Genomic DNA, 16,969 nt, shown 5'->3' on the forward strand with positions numbered 1-16,969 from the left:
GAATATTATGATAATGCACTTTTAGTGTAAGAGCTGTTTGAAAAGACCACCAGAAATTTTGGCCTGTTTTGGTGGGATGGAGTTTTGGCCTGCCTCCTGACAACACCAGGTGGTTAATTAAAAGACCAATAAGAAAGAGTTCCAAACACAGAAGGTTAGTGGCACCTTAATTGGGGAGAACAGGCTCATGGTAATGACTGGAGCGGAATTGGTGGAATGGTATCAAATACATCAAACATGGTTTCCAGGTGTTTGACGCCATTCCATTTGCTCTGTTCAGGCCATGAGCCGTTCTCCCCTCAGCAGCCTCCACTGGTTCCAAACATCTCTGCCAATAACAGCTAGTTTCAGTTTTCCCTTCCCCACTTAGACCACTCACAGACAGTCCTAGCAAATTCATGTTTGAGAAATTGCTCTATGCTAAGAAGCAATTTGTTTCTTTTTGAGCATTTTAATTGAAAACAGTCACAGTAAGGTGCTTTATTGTTACCCAGAAGTGATTTGATATGAAGATTTTAAAAAGGGCCGCATTGGACCTTTAATCGACCAACAAGAAAGAGACTTCCAAACCTCTCTGCTAATAACAGCTAGTTTTCAGTTCCCCCCTCCCCACTCAGACCAATCCCAGACAGTCCTAGAAAAAATTACTGCTTGACAAATTGGTCTTTGGTAAGAAGGGGGGGGGGCAATTTTAATTGAAAACAATCACAGTAAGGTTCTCAATTGTTACCCAGAAATGATTTGACATTGAGATAAAATGGCTGCATTGGGCATTTAACTTTCTAAACGTAATAAAAAAAATCTATTACAGGTTTATGGGTAGTGTGAACTCTTATCTATCATTGATTTAACTGCAGCGTTCATAATTTCTAAATCCCAAAATCTACAGCACAGAGAAGTGCGCTAATGGAAGAGTTCATAAAGTCAAGACATCCAAATTCCATTTCCTTATATTCTAGTGAGACAGACATGCACACACAAACAACTCCAGCACCACCTCAGACATTTTCCACCCCAGTCCTCCCGCTGGAATCGCCCATATCCGCACCTATAGGCCACACATACAGTATATGACGGTCATACACCACACACTCATTCATAAGCGCAGGGATACAAGCAGGCACACACATGCACATTTTCTAACCTTCAGTGTCAGTTGTTTCTAGCTGTGAATGGTGAACGTCTATGCTTTGATGTGCGTTATGCATTGCATCTCTTTCTCTTTCATGCTGAAATATGACACTAAGATGAAGAGTGGCAGTGAGCTGCCTGTTTCAGCAAACCTGCTTAAAACAAAGCCTTGAGCTAATAATGCTCAATAAATGATAGAATATGCTTATAATGAGAAACAACCCAATGGGTATAGATGTCAGTTCAACGTCTAGTTTTGATTTACATTTGGTTGTTGTCAACTAACGTGAAGTCAAGAAGAAAAAAATCACCATGTCATTGGATTTAGCTTAAATGTTGGGTGAAAAAAGAGACAATTTCCTTACGTTAATGTAATAAAAAATAAAAAAGTTTTACATTGCCTGCATTCCAAACATGTGAAAGACACACCCTCTGCCCTCAAGTTAAGAGGACACTTCGGATGACGTATCATGACGTATGATGAGTTGACACTTGCAGGGCATGAGAACGAATTCGTTCTAAATGGACAGCCGTTGCCTGGAAATGTGTCACGTGTTCATCCCACGGTTGTGTTTTCAGTCATCATAGAACCACCGGTAGCTGTTGTATGTTCTTTATGCACTACCGTCAATTATGAATGCATTTCCTATCTTGACTAAAAGACAACGCATCCGCAGACATCCGACTATATCTGGTAAATCTAAAATTACAATGTATAAGTGTATTGTCAGGGAAAGTTGTATGTGCTAGCTAATGTTTCCAAAAGCTAACTGAACAAAAACATAATGTAATGGTTCTCGTCTGTCGAAGGAGAAGCGGACCAAAATGCAGCGTGGTGGTTATTCATGTTCTTTAATAAATGACTCGACATGAAATAACTAAACAAAACAATAAACGAATGTGAAAACCTATACAGCCTATCTGGTGAACACGTGGCTGTTCCACTGATGTCAGAAGGTGAATTCACCAATTTGTAAGTCGCTCTGGATAAGAGTGTCTGCTAAATGACTTAAATGTAAAATGTAAATAAACACAGAGACAGGAAATATCACCCACGAAATACTCCAAGAATATGGCTGCCTAAATATGGTTCCCAATCAGAGACAACGATAAACACCTGCCTCTGATTGAGAACCACTCCAGACAGCCATAGACTATGCTAGATACCCCCCCTAAACCACACACCCAAAACCTAACAAAACCCCAAGACAAAACACACCACAATAAACCCATGTCACACCCAGGCCTGACCAAATAAATAAAGACAAACACAATATATTCCGACCAGGGCGTGACACATAATTACTTTTACGATATGTGTTTGTGCCATCATGTGCATTAGTAGCACAATGCAAAATCGTTTTTACTTACAAGTATGTTGTCAGGATTTGGCCAGGGTTGTTCCGGGTTTTGGTCAGTAGATGCCCCCATTGTGCTTTTTGTCCCTATGTTTTTCCCTTGATCCCCATTATTATTTGCACCTGTGTCTCGTTTCCCCTGATTGTATTTAAACCCTTTGTTTCCCTCAGTTCTGTGCTCTGTGTTTGTATGTTAGCACCCTGCCCTAGTGTTCTGTGTGCTCTTGTCGATTCCGGGTGACGTTCTTGTGGTATTCTGTTTTTTGTTTTTGTTTATTTTTGGTGAGTTTCTTTTGAGGTCTTTTTGTTTTACCTACCACCTTTTGGATTTGCCATTTTTTGTATTTTAGGATTTTTTCTTTATTAAATACACCGTCTTAAGTACTGCTGTGTCTGCCTCATCTTCTGGGTTCTGCTGTCTATTCGTGGCTCAGTTGGTTAAGTGACTGTTTCTCACTCCGGAGACCCAGGTTCGAAACCGGGTCCTGACATATGTTGACTCAACCATATTGATGTTGGTTTTAAGTTTTGGCTGACTTCTTAGCGGATGTACAATTATTGCAAATTGAATTATGGGGCAATTCAGGAAACACGGAGTGAACAGAATTGTACACTCGCAACCTCGATCACAAAAGATGGTTGAGGGGCTTACGTTGCCAACTTCCCTTGCTTGGCTAATCGTTTGGACCGACAGCAAAGATGGCCGCGGGGATTCCCCTAGGGCATATGGCAGGGTAAGTGGAGGACCGTGTGTACTTTTATGTGTTTGAAACGCAGCCATTGATTCAACGTCACATTATTATGCATTCTTTTATACATGGAAATAACGTTGATTCAACCATTTTTTGCCCAGTGGGAAAGGCCATTGTATTAGACTTCAGTTCCGATGGCTATGGATAAACCCACTCTGAAGGAAATGGTTGGTGATGATAAAAATGGCTAATTATGGTAATATGAACTTTTTATGTTTGAATGATCCTTGCTCATGTTAAGAGTGTCAGAGACGTGCCCATAGATTTTCTTATGTCATATATGTTGACACTTTACATTTAACCTCACAAGTCAACCCTCGGGCATTGAAAAAAAGACACCATCTGTAAAAATTCTGATAGAGCTCCCTATGTGCAGTCGGACTTGTACTGGTACAGTATGTGATGTATGATGTAACCATGGCCTTGAGATGATTTCGAGATACTTCAATCAAGGTGGTGGTGTCTGTTAATGTCACCTGTTCATGTGTATGATTGGTTGCATGAGATGGTGGTGGCTAATTAACTAGGAAACTAACACCTAGGGGGTTATTGTACATTAATAAACTTCTAATGTAAAAGCTCAGTCATATATAGAACTCTGTGATCCGCAACTGAGTTCTCCTCCTAACTTTTTCAACTTCAGTTTATATAATCTATGACATGCTCACAGATCACAGGAACAGCTTGAAAATAAGCCAATTGTCTGACCAGCATATGAATTAGAATGATTTGGCCCTTCATGCTTGTCAAACAGCGTGTTTTTTCCTGTTCAGATCTGATTCGCAGGTCTACCCTTTTCCTCCCCTGTAATTACCCAATATGAGTTATAGGGATGACCCATCATAAAATGACCCCCTTCATGTGAATAATAATGATGACTCATACACACACAAATAATAACCCTTTCTCAAGCCTCTATAGAGCGCTTTCAGTTGTGTCACAAATCACCATGTTGGAAGACCAAACTCAGTCTGTTGAAAGTCCTCCAATCGTCCACATGACTGGCTGCATTTTGTTACCACCAGAAACTTCGGGAAGAAGTTTAGTTTTTCCAAGGACCCAGAAAATGGAGCCAGTGGGTGAACCTATTCAAGTAAGTAAATATGTTGAAAGTGATTAAACAATGTATTATTAACTAGCTTGACACAGAAACTTAGTGTGAAGGTTAACCTAAATTTGAGCTGCTAACGTAATGTTAGCTAACTTTACATTCTGTATAGCTAGCTAGCTACATGAATTAAATAGCTTCATGTTAGCTATCTTGATTCATTTGTAGCTAGGTAGGTATCTTGCTAACAGCCATGGAAGAGGATGAAAGGATTAGCTAGCCCTGACAGAAGGGAGAGTAGGCTACTCTGAATAGGGCAGGTAACTTTGTGGGAGGACATTATGAAACTATTCTCCAGTTTCAGTCCCTGGTGAGAAACTGAGGACAGAGAGAGATTTAGCAACATAATAGTCAGGGCTGTCTAACTTGAGTAGAATGCAGCCGGTTTCTTGGTGATGTTTTCTGTCCTCATATACAGAGAGCTGCCAAACCCTGTCTGCAGATGAAGAGGTCCCAATGAATGTCTCAAGAGAATAGGGTCATCCTTATATACAATGGATTACTGTATATGTTAGCAAATTTTGTGAACAAAAATACAGTTCAAGGTCACACATTGTATAAACCTATTACAATGGTAGCAGGCCAACCCTGCTGGGTGTGCAGCAGTAGAGACTGCTGAGGGGAGAACGGCTCATAGTAACGTCCAGACAGAGCAAATGGAATGGCATCAAACACCTGGAAACCATGAATGATACCATTCCACCTACGGGCTCATTACCACGAGCCCGTTCTCCCCAATTAAGGTGCCACCAACCTCTTGTGGTGTGCGGGCTTCTGTTTCAGCCCAGTACTAACACACCTGATTCAATGTACCAAACCTAATTAGTTTACAATCAAGTGTGTTATCGCTGGGCTGCAACAGAAGTCTGCTCACCTAGTAGATCAGGGATCAGTGGAGTGACGTTGGCTCTGGTATTTATTTATTTTTTTTAGCTGAAATTGTGTTTTAGTAATAATAGCCTACTTGTTACTGAACTGTTGAAACTTTACATACGAGTTCACTTAAATCAAATCAAATTTTATTTGTCACATACACATGGTTAGCAGATGTTAATGCGAGTGTAGCGAAATGCTTGTGCTTCTAGTTCCGACAATGCAGTAATAACCAACAAGTAATCTAACTAACAATTCCAAAACTACTGTCTTATACACACAAGTGTAAGGGGATAAAGAATATGTACATAAAGATATATGAATGAGTGATGGTACAGAGCAGCATAGGCAAGATGCAGTAGATGGTATCGAGTACAGTACATACATATGAGATGAGTATGTAAACAAAGTGGCATAGTTAAAGTGGCTAGTTGTCACGCCTTGGTCTTAGTATTTTGTGTTTTCATTAATTAGTTGGTCAGGCCAGGGTGTGACATGGGTTTATGTTGTTGTATTTCATAGTGGGTTTTTTTAGTTATTGGGATTGCGGCTGAGTAGGGGTGTTGCATAGGTTTGGCTGCCTGAGGCGGTTCTCAATCAGAGTCAGGTGATTCTCGTTGTCTCTGATTGGGAACCGTATTTAGGTAGCCTGGGTTTCACTTTGTATTTCGTGGGTGATTGTTCCTGTCTCTGTGTAGTTTCACCAGATAGGCTGTAATTAGGTTTCACGTTCCATTTTTTTGTTGTTTTTGTATTTATATTCAGTTATTTCATGTACCACGATTGTTTCATTAAAAACATGAGTAACCAACATGCTGCATTTCGGTCCGACTCTCATTCAACAAACGAAGAACGCTGTTACGCTAGTGATACATGTATTACATAAAGATGCAGTAGATGATATAGAGTACAGTATATACGTATACATATGAGATGAATAATGTAGGGTATGTAAACATTATATTAGGTAGCATTGTTTAAAGTGGCTAGTGATATATTTTACATCATTTCCCATCAATTCCCATTATTAAAGTGACTGGAGTTGAGTCAGTGTGTTGGCAGCAGCCACTCAATGTTAGTGGTGGCTGTTTAACAGTCTGATGGTCTTGAGATAGAAGCTGTTTTTCAGTCTCTCGGTCCCAGCTTTGATGCACCTGTACTGACCTCACCTTCTGGATGATAGCGGGGTGAACAGGCAGTGGCTCGGGTGGTTGTTGTCCTTGATGATCTTTATGGCCTTCCTGTAACATTGGGTGGTGTAGGTGTCCTGGAGGGCAGGTAGTTTGCCCCCGGTGATGCGTTGTGCAGACCTCACTACCCTCTGGAGAGCCTTACGGTTGTGGGCGGAGCAGTTGCCGTACCAGGCGTTGATACAGCCCGCCAGGATGCTCTCGATTGTGCATCTGTAAGAAGTTTGTGAATGCTTTTGGTGACAAGCCAAATTCCTTCAGCTTCCTGAGGTTGAAGAGGCGCTGCTGCGCCTTCTTCACGATGCTGTCTGTGTGGGTGGACCAATTCAGTTTGTCTGTGATGTGTATGCCGAGGAACTTAAAACTTACTACCCTCTCCACTACTGTTCCATCGATGTGGATAGGGGGGTGTTCCCTCTGCTGTTTCCTGAAGTCCACAATCATCTCCTTAGTTTTGTTGACGTTAAGTGTGAGGTTATTTTCCTGACAACATACTCCGAGGGCCCTCACCTCTTCCCTGTAGGCCGTCTCATCGTTGTTGGTAATCAAGCCTACCACTGTTGTGTCGTCCGCAAACTTGATGATTGAGTTGGAGACGTGCGTGGCCACGCAGTCGTGAGTGAACAGGGAGTACAGGAGAGGGCTCAGAACGCACCCTTGTGGGGCCCCAGTGTTGAGGATCAGCGGGGTGGAGATGTTGTTGCCTACCCTCACCACCTGGGGGCGGCCCGTCAGGAAGTCCAGTACCCAGTTGCACAGGGCGTGGGTCGAGACCCATGGTCTCGAGCTTGATGACGAGCTTGGAGTGTACTATGGTGTTAAATGCCGAGCTGTAGTTGATGAACATTCTCACCTAGGTATTCCTCTTGTCCAGATGGGTTAGGGCAGTGTGCAGTGTGGTTGAGATTGCATCGTCTGTGGACCTATTTGGGCGGTAAGCAAATTGGAGTGGGTCGAGGGTGTCAGGTAGGGTGAGGTGATATGGTCCTTGACTAGTCTCTCAAAGCACTTCATGATGACGGAAGTGAGTGCTACCTGGCGGTAGTTGTTTAGTTCAGTTAACTTAGCTTTCTTGGGAACAGGAACAATGATGGCCCTCTTGAAGCATGTCGGAACAGCAGACTGGGATAGGGATTGATTGAATATGTCCGTAAACACACCAGCCAGCTGGTCTGCGCATGCTCTGAGGGCGCGGCTGGGGATGCCGTCTGGGCCTGCAGCCTTGCGAGGGTAACACGTTTAAATGTTTTACTCACCTCGGCTGCAGTGAAGGAGAGTCCGCATGTTTTCGTTGCAGGCCGTGTCAGTGGCACTGTATTGTCCTTACTTGTACACTTTAAAATTATATGAAAGTGTTGATTGAAGGTAAGTGTTTTAATTTGTTAACTTAACTATTATTCAAGATGAACTAGTGTTGATTAGTTTAATCACAGATCACAATCCAGCAACAAAATGAGGGAAGGGAATCTGTCTCTGATTTCTCTGTTGTATTCTCAAATGAACATGACCTTTTTGTTCAGTCATAAGCTCTCCAATTAGTTTTTTGATTGTCACAATTTTGTTTATCTGCCATGTGAACCCATTTCGCAACTGATAATTGTATGCAATGCCAATGCAGCCATAGGCCTACAGCAGTGGTTCCCAACTCCAGTCCTTGAGTACCCCGAACACACTTGTTGGAGCCCTGGAAAAACATACTTGATTCAATAAATTGAGGGCCTGATGATTAGTTGCCAAGTTTAATCAGGTGTGTTTGTCTGTGGCTACAATACAACTGCACTGTTCTGGGTCCATGAGGACTGGAGTTGAGAACCACTGACCTACAGTATATTATGACAGAGCCAATTCATGCTTGACCCGAAAATGTGGTAGGAGGCGCCGTATGGGTGGTGTGACACAATTGCAGAGGCCAAATTGAGCTCTGTTCCGCAACGCCGTGGGCCTCTCAAATTTTGTAACAATGGGAAGGCCTCCATGTAGCTCTGCATTGACATGATTGGTTGACAGTAGTTGGGGGCGAGAGTTACTTTATAAAACAAACTCACTTCCTTCACAACAGCCCTGTGCTGCTCCGCGACCCGCAAGAAGTAGGAGTGCCCTGGCTTCTGCAGAGGCCGGATTAACCATGCAGCGCCTTTAAGCCTTATGTGCATTTGCAATGCATCCCTTGACATTGTGCATCTGAAGCAGAGAAACGCTTAACTCACACACTGTTCAGCGATATGTTCTCAAATTAAAAACGATACCAGTAGATAATGGATATGAGGTTAATCATTATGCTAGATTTTGTGCATGCCTTGTTCTAATGTTACATTTGTTGTCGTAAATCCAACCCTTGTAATCTAGGTGGTGAAATGTATGGAAGCAGGAGATGGGATCGTTAGCTTAAAACACACACAACTGCTACCACCAAGTTCACTGACAGATACTTTTCGCCAAGAAGGTCTGAGTGGCACTTGTAGGTGCCACTGTGGTAATGGAGATGGTTTGCCAAAGACTACCTGTCACGACTTCGGCAGAAGTCGTTGCCTCTCCTTGTTCGGGCGGTGCTCGGCGTTCGACGTCACCGGTCTTCTAGCCATCATTGATCCTTTTTTCATTTTCCATTGGTTTTGTCTTGTCTTCCTACACACCTGTTTTCAATCCCATTCATTACCTGTTGTGTATATAACCCTCTGTTTCCCCTCATGTCTTTGTCAGATTGTTTTATTGTCAGTGTAGTGTGTTTGTTGTATAGGTGCGTGTCGGGTCCTTGTACCCATGTTTGTTTGTTATGTACATTTAGTGTTATGGAGCATACTCCGTGGACTTTATTAAAAGACTCCATTTTACACTCCATTTGACTCTCCTGCCACCTATTACACCTACGCATGACACTACCACAATTACATTGTCTGTTAAATGTATTTAAAATTGTAAATAAAACATTGTTGGACGATAACAAAGATGTTTCATTCAATGGGGCAAGGCAAAGCAGAGATGACAAAATACTTTTAATTTCACCCATACAACAATATAGCCCATTAGAAAAGTACAATGTTTACAATATCATAAACAATGGTATTGTACACGTTCCAAATTACATTTTATATATTCATACTGTTTGAGGTTAAGGGAACACTTTTGTCATGACGACAAGGTGAAGGTGCTCTACTCAATTGGCACGACAGAATCATAAAAGTAGACATTGAAGTAGAACTTGCTCATCTTCTCAGTGGGAATCCAGTCTGCATGGGTGTCTAGAGGTCAGCTGGTGAACCTACAGTAGTACACAAACAAATTAAAAGCAAACCTGATGTTAGAAAATCACTTCAGGTCACCTACACCATCAGGGCTCTTAATAGTTTGGTTGTATTTAATTCTGGTGTTTTATTGTCATAAAAAGATTACATCTATTTTTGGGCTTGAATAACCAATAGTCAACACATCAGGTTGTCCTATGCCATTGAGGCCTTTGTCCTATGCTGTATTGTCCATACATTTCCCCCCTCTTATGAATAAAGTTCATAACAAATTATCATTGGGTTGTCATATGAATATATGATCATCAAATCAAATGTATTTATATAGCCCTTCGTACATCAGCTGATATCTCAAAGTGCTGTACAGAAACCCAGCCTAAAACCCAAAACAGCAAGCAATGCAGGTGTAGAAGCACAGTGGCTAGGAAAAACTCCCGAGAAAGGCCAAAACCTAGGAAGAAACCTAGAGAGGAACCAGGCTATGAGGGGTGGCCAGTCCTCTTCTGGCTGTGCCGAGTGGAGATTATAACAGAACATGGCCAAGATGTTCAAATGTTCATAAATGACCAGCATGGTCAAATAATAATAATCACAGTAGTTGCCGAGCGTGCAGCAAGTCAGCACCTCAGGAGTAAATGTCAGTTGGCTTTTCATAGCTGATGATTAAGAGTATCTCTACCACCCCTGCTGTCTCTAGAGAGTTGAAAACAGCAGGTCTGGGACAGGTAGCACGTCCGGTAAACAGGTCAGGATTCCATAGCCGCAGGCAGAACAGTTGAAACTGGAGCAGCAGCACGGCCAGGTGGACTGGGGACAGCAAGGAGTCATCATGCCAGATAGTCCTGAGGCATGGTCCAAGGGATCAAGGTCCTCTGAGAGAAAGAGAGAATTAGAGAGAGCATACTTCAATTCACACAGGACACCGGATAAGACAGAAGTACTCCAGATATAACAAACTGACCCCGACACATAACCTACTGCAGCATAAATACTGGAGGCTGAGACAGGAGGGGTCAGGAGACACTGTGGCCCCATCCGATGATACCCCCAGACAGGGCCAAACAGGAAGGATATAACCCCACCCACTTTGCCAAAGCACAGCCCCCACACCACTAGAGGGATATCTTCAACCACCAACTTACCATCCTGAGACAAGGCTGAGTATAGCCCACAAAGATCTCCGCCAAGGCACAACCCAAGGAGGGGCGCCAACCCAGACAGGAAGATCACGTCAGTGACTCAACCCACTAAAGTGACGCACCCCTCCTAGGGATGGCATGAAAGAGCACCAGTAAGCCAGTGCCTCGACCCCTGTAATAGGGTTAGAGGCAGAGAATCCCAGTGGAGAGAGGGGAACCAGCCAGGCAGAGACAGCAAGGGTGGTTCGTTGCTCCAGAGCCTTTCCGTTCACCTTCACACTCCTGGGCCAGACTACACTCAATCATATGACCCACTGAAGAGATGAGTCTTCAGTAAAGACTTAAAGGTTGAGACCGAGTCTGCGTCTCTCACATGGGGAGACAGACCATTCCATAAAAATAGAGCTCTATAGGAGAAAGCCCTGCCTCCAGCTGTTTGCTTAGAAATTCTAAGGACAATTATGAGGCCTGCGTCTTGTGAAAGATAGGTAGGAGCAAGCCCATGTAATTCTTTGTAGGTTAGCAGTAAAACCTTGAAATCAGCCCTTGCCTTAACAGGAAGCCAGTGTAGGGAGGCTAGCACTGGAGTAATATGATACATTTTTGGGTTCTAGTCAGGATTCTAGCAGCCGTATTTAGCACTAACTGAAGTTTATTTAGTGCTTTATCTGGGTAGCTGGAAAGTAGAGCATTGGAGTAGTCTAACCGAGAAGTAACAAAAGCATGGATTAATTTTTCTGCATCATTTTTGGACAGAAAGTTTTTGATTTTTGCAATGTTACATAGATGGAAAAAAGCTGTTCTTGAAACAGTCTTGATATGTTCGTCAAAAGAGAGATCAGGGTCCAGAGTAACACCGAGGTCCTTCACAGTTTTATTTGAGACGACTGTACAACCATCAAGATTAATTGTCAGATTCAACAGGAGATCTCTTTGTTTCTTGGGACCTAGAACAAACATCTCTGTTTTGTCCAAGTTTAAAAGTACAAAACAAAGAACAAAACCAAACTGTGAAGCTTTGGGCTATGTGCCCTGAACGAAGCCAAAGTTGACTTCCCACAAAACAGGTGGGGGAAAAGGTACCTAAGTATGGTTCTCAATCAGAGACAATGATAGACATCTGTCCCTAATTGAGAACCATTCTAGCCATGGCTAGAAGGGATTCAGCTTTTGGCAAATCAACATCAAATTTGACATTAGGTAGCAAATTAGGAGAATTTAGGCAGAATGTTAGGAGAATTAGGTTAGGGTTAGCTAAGATGCAAAACAAAAATACAGTTGAAGTCGGAATTTTACATAAACCTTAGCCAAATACATTTAAACACATTTAAAATCACAATTCCTGACATTTAATCCAAGTAAAAATTCCCTGTATTAGGTCAGTTAGGATCACCACTTTATTTTAAGAATATGAAATGTCAGAATAATAGTGGTGAGTTATTTATTTCAGCTTTTATTTCTTTCATCACATTCCCAGTGGGTCAGAAGTTTACAGACACTCAATTAGTATTTGGTAGCATTGCCTTTAAATTGTTTAACTTGGGTCAAACGTTTCAGGTAGCCTTCCACAAGCTTCCTCCTCCTGACAGAGCTGGTGTAACTGAGTGGTTTGTAGGCCTCCTTGCTCGCACACGCTTTTTAAGTTTTGCCCACACATTTTCTATGGGATTGAGGTCAGGGCTTTGTGATGGCCACTCCAATACCTTGACCTTTTTGTCCTTATGCCATTTTGCCACAACTTTGGAAGTTTGCTTGGGGTCATTGTCCATTTGGAAGACCCATTTGCGACTAAGCTTTAACTTCCTGACTGATGTCTTGAAATGTTGCTTCAATATATCCTCATCATTTTCCTGCTCATGATGCCATCTATTTGGTGAAGTTCACCAGTCCCTCCTTACATTTGAAAAGTAATATGTAAAATAACATTTTATGACATTATTTTCCTACTTTTGTAATTATTATTGCACCCCAACAACATGATGCTGCCACCCCCGTGCTTCACGGTTGGGATGGTGTTCTTCGGCTTGCAAGCCTCCGCCTTTTTCCTCCAAACATAACGATGGTCATTATGGCCAAACTGTTATAACAGACATAATTTCCCAAGCTGTTTAAAGGCACAGTCAACTTAGGGTATTTAACCTTCTGACCCACTGGAATTATGAAATAATGAAATAATCTGTTTTAACAATTGTTGTGAAAATTACTTGTCATGCACAAAGTAGATGTCCTATCCGACTTGCCAAAGCTATAGTTTGTTAACAAGAAATTTGTGGGGTGGTTGAAAAATAAGTTTTAGTGACTCCAACCTAAATGTATGTAAACTTCCCACTTCAAATGTACTTTTGACAAAAGCTGGATATTTCTTCAGCCAGGACCCCTTTTTCATAGGCCTAGATTATATGCATTCAAGACAAGGCCATTTGTATTAATCTGTTGTCAGTGTCAGTAGGGTAGGCCGCCATTGTATTAAAAAAGATTCTGCTAATTTCTTCAGTCATATAAAGTGTAGTAGAATTGCATGAAATGTTTATCAAAGGCCACATTTTTCCTCTGCAGAGGAAATGTCTCTAGTATAGCCACTATGCACTTATTAATAGCCTAAATTATTGCCATCCAATCTACTCATAACATTAGGAATAGTAGGCTTACATTTGTCTGCAAATGCAATTGAAGAGGTAAGCAATCCTTTGTTATAAAGGTGCATTTTTATGGTGAAAAATAGCTTCCCCATAACTTTAAACTCAAGCGATACATGCTAATTGCTAGTCTACAAGCTATCTATCAAGCTAATTTAAGATTAATTTACTGTTCACCTAAAATACCTGGTTGGCACAACATCTAAACTAAAGTCGAAATCGATCAGACTTAATTAACTTACCAGTGATGAAATGGTCACAGCAGACCCGTTACTGACAGCTGTCTGGGTTCCGGTATTGACGGGCAAAAAGGTTTCTTTACTTTTCTGACAGTTTTTGAGCCTTATCTTGGTATCAACAATGGTGTTTCATGATTGCCGGGAATCTGTAAACATATTTTCCCCCGATGTCTCTTCTGCACTGTTAGACCAGCCAAATACTCTACAGAGAATGACAGTGGTGTTGAATCAACTAGTTTTAGGCACTGTTATCATGCAGTTTGGGGTAGCCACTTGTCAGAAGAATGACTGCGGTGGTCTTCCAACATGGCTGCCAGGAGTCGTCATACGTCAACTGCAAGCCCTCTAAAATGAACCGTTAATAAAAGCTCCTGTATACCACCAGAAAAACTGTTCCGCTGTGGTTACAACTCTTTTTGGGGATATATAGAACCCTTTTACGGTTCTTTATAAAACCTTTATGGGGAATAGTTCTATAAAGAACCTTCCTTATTCTCAAAAGTTCTTTGTAGATTCTTTTGAGAAACCAGACTGTTTTCTCTTCTTCTGGTTAGCCATATTATATTGTTAAAATTCCTTAAGTGTTATTTTAATTGACAAGATAATTTAGGTTTGTACTTTAACACATGGATGTATAAAACTTACTCCTCAGCCTGAATTGTCCCCACTTGCGAGGCGCCAACTTGTAAGATGCTTCAGGAGGGCGGTCACTTGTGCTAGCGAGGCTGAGGTCCGGAGTTCACACCAGGTATGGGCTGAATTAAGAGGAAGGGGTATTTGTTAAGCAAGCAGCGTGATGTCCTTTACACTGACCAAGGCCGTTCTCTCCCGATTGCTCAGTTTGGCCAGGCAGCCAGCTCTAGGAAGAGTCTGGGTGATTCCAAACGTCTCCCATTTAAGAATGATGGAGGCCACTCTGTTCTTGGTGATGTTCAATGCTGCAGAAATATTTTGGTACCCTTTCCGAGATCTGTGCCATGACAAAATCCTATCTTGGCGCTCTAAGGACAATTCCTTCAACCTCATAACTTTGTTTTTGCTCTGACATGCACCGTCAACTGTGGGACCTTATATAAACAGGAGTGTGCCTTTCCAAATCATGTCCAATCAATTCCAATCAAGTTGTAGAAACATCTCAAGGATGATCAATGGAAACAGGATGCACCTGAGTTCAATTTCAAGTCTCATAGCAAAGGGTTTGAATACTTATAAGGTACTTCTATTTTTTATTTGTAATAAATTTACAAACATTTCTAAAAATCAGTTTTTGCTTTGTCATTATGGAGTATTGTGTGTAAAATGCTGAGGAAAAAAATGATTGAATACATTTTTGAATAAGGGGTCTGACTACTTTCCGTATGCACTGTACATGATGACTAATGGAAATACACACAGGACGATTTAATTCCACTTAATTAACCTATAGACGGATAAGCATGAAGGTCAAATGTATTTACTATTTACATTGACTGGTATTTCCATAGATGAATAAAAAGCATTATTTTGCCATTAGATTTTTTTCTCAGTCATTTTTTCTGCTTTTCCTTTTTTTCGTGGGTGGGGGGCATAAGCCAGCAATTTCCAGCTAACTTAAACCTTGATCTGTGCATTCGAACTAGGCTCAATGATGTCCTTGTCAGTTAGAGAAGAAGAGCGGGAAAATGAGGAGGACTGGAGGTAAGCTTGCTACTGCTATAATTGATTTTAATAAAAACAATATGTTTTGTTGCCCATAATGAAGCTATTTATCAGAGTTATTTACCTTACAATATGCCATATTTTAGTAATATACATAACTTATATTACTATGAATTGGCACCCGCAGAGCTGGACAGCGCATGGGTGCTGAAAGTAGGCTAATTTGAGAAGCCATAATTAATATAAACAGTTTTCATTTCATTTGATTTTAGGCTACTAACAACAAGAGTGTTTTGTGTTGGAGCCTATGTCTTCCTATTCAATAAATAAGAGGTAGACCTATCTGTTTGACAGATAACATTTTGTCTACTATCCATAGATTCTGTCAGACAATTCCTTCAGTCATCATGCACTCCTTAAATAGCTCAGTGTCAGTGAAGAGCATGGTGTGTTAAGCTAAGTTAAGTTAACCATCATTATGGACACTTGCTCCCCATCGTTATGCACACTTGGACTTCATTAATCCTGACAACCTTTCCTTGGACACTTCAGAAGTGTGTGTGGGGGACGTCCTGTCCCAACGTCAAGATAACCCACAGGAATTGTATGTGGTATACTACTCAACAAAACAGTCTCCTGCAGAGAAGAACTGTGTAGTTGGCATTAGAGGAGTGGGGCAACAGTTGGGTGCCAAGAACACATTTTTCATTCTCACCAACCAAACGGAACCTGGAGTACATACAGACTGCGAGGCGGCTGAACCCACGCCAAGCAAGTTCTTCATTAGATTCAACTTCACCTTGTCATATCGCCCAGGTTCAAAGAACAATCAAAGCCTGTCATCAAAACATCCTGTCTCTACTATTTGGGAGGGGTTATTTTCCTGAGTGTACCCATCATTCCGCCCTCCCCAGTCGTTGCCCCCGTGCTTTGGTGTGTAGATGTGGGCATTCGCCAGGCTCTGGAGAGGGAACCCGTGCCTACTACCTGTCCTTCAGAGCGCCCCTACGTTCCCACTGGTATAAGTGATCAGCTGTTGACCTGGGCCCACACATCTCTCGTCGCTGGACACCAAGGTATCACCCACACTATTCAATCTATCTCTGCAATGTACTGGTGGCCAACCTTGGAGCAGGACATTGCTCACTATGTCAACTCCTGCTCAGTATATGCCCAGACTAAATATCCCCGGCACGCTCCAGCAGGGAAACTCCTTCTCCCTCATGTGCCTCAGCAGCCTTGGTCTCATCTATCTATTGATTTTGTCACTGATCTCCCCTCTTCTGATGGTTTCACTACTATTATGGTTGTTGTGAACAGATGATCTAAATCCTGCCTTTTCATCCCTCTCACTCTGGTCCCCCTACCGTTCTCCAGGGCATTGAGGCACTGTTCCAGCAGGTCTTCCGGCACTATGGCCTTCCGGAGGAAATCGTCTCCCACCGTGGCCCCCAATTCACGTCATGGTTATGGAGAGCCTTCATGGAGAAGCTGGGTGTCACGGTAAGCCTCACAACCAGGTACCGCCCTCAGTCCAACGGGCAGGTGGAAAGGATGAACCAGGAGCTGGGGAGGTTCCTTAGGAGTCACTGCCAGAATCTTCATGTTTCTTATTATTAAACTCACCTTCTGCACCTGCTTCAATTATTTAGGCTAAATTATT

The sequence above is a fragment of the Oncorhynchus masou genome, chromosome 28 (assembly GCF_036934945.1).
Source record: "Oncorhynchus masou masou isolate Uvic2021 chromosome 28, UVic_Omas_1.1, whole genome shotgun sequence".
Classification (NCBI taxonomy): Eukaryota; Metazoa; Chordata; class Actinopteri; order Salmoniformes; family Salmonidae; genus Oncorhynchus; species Oncorhynchus masou.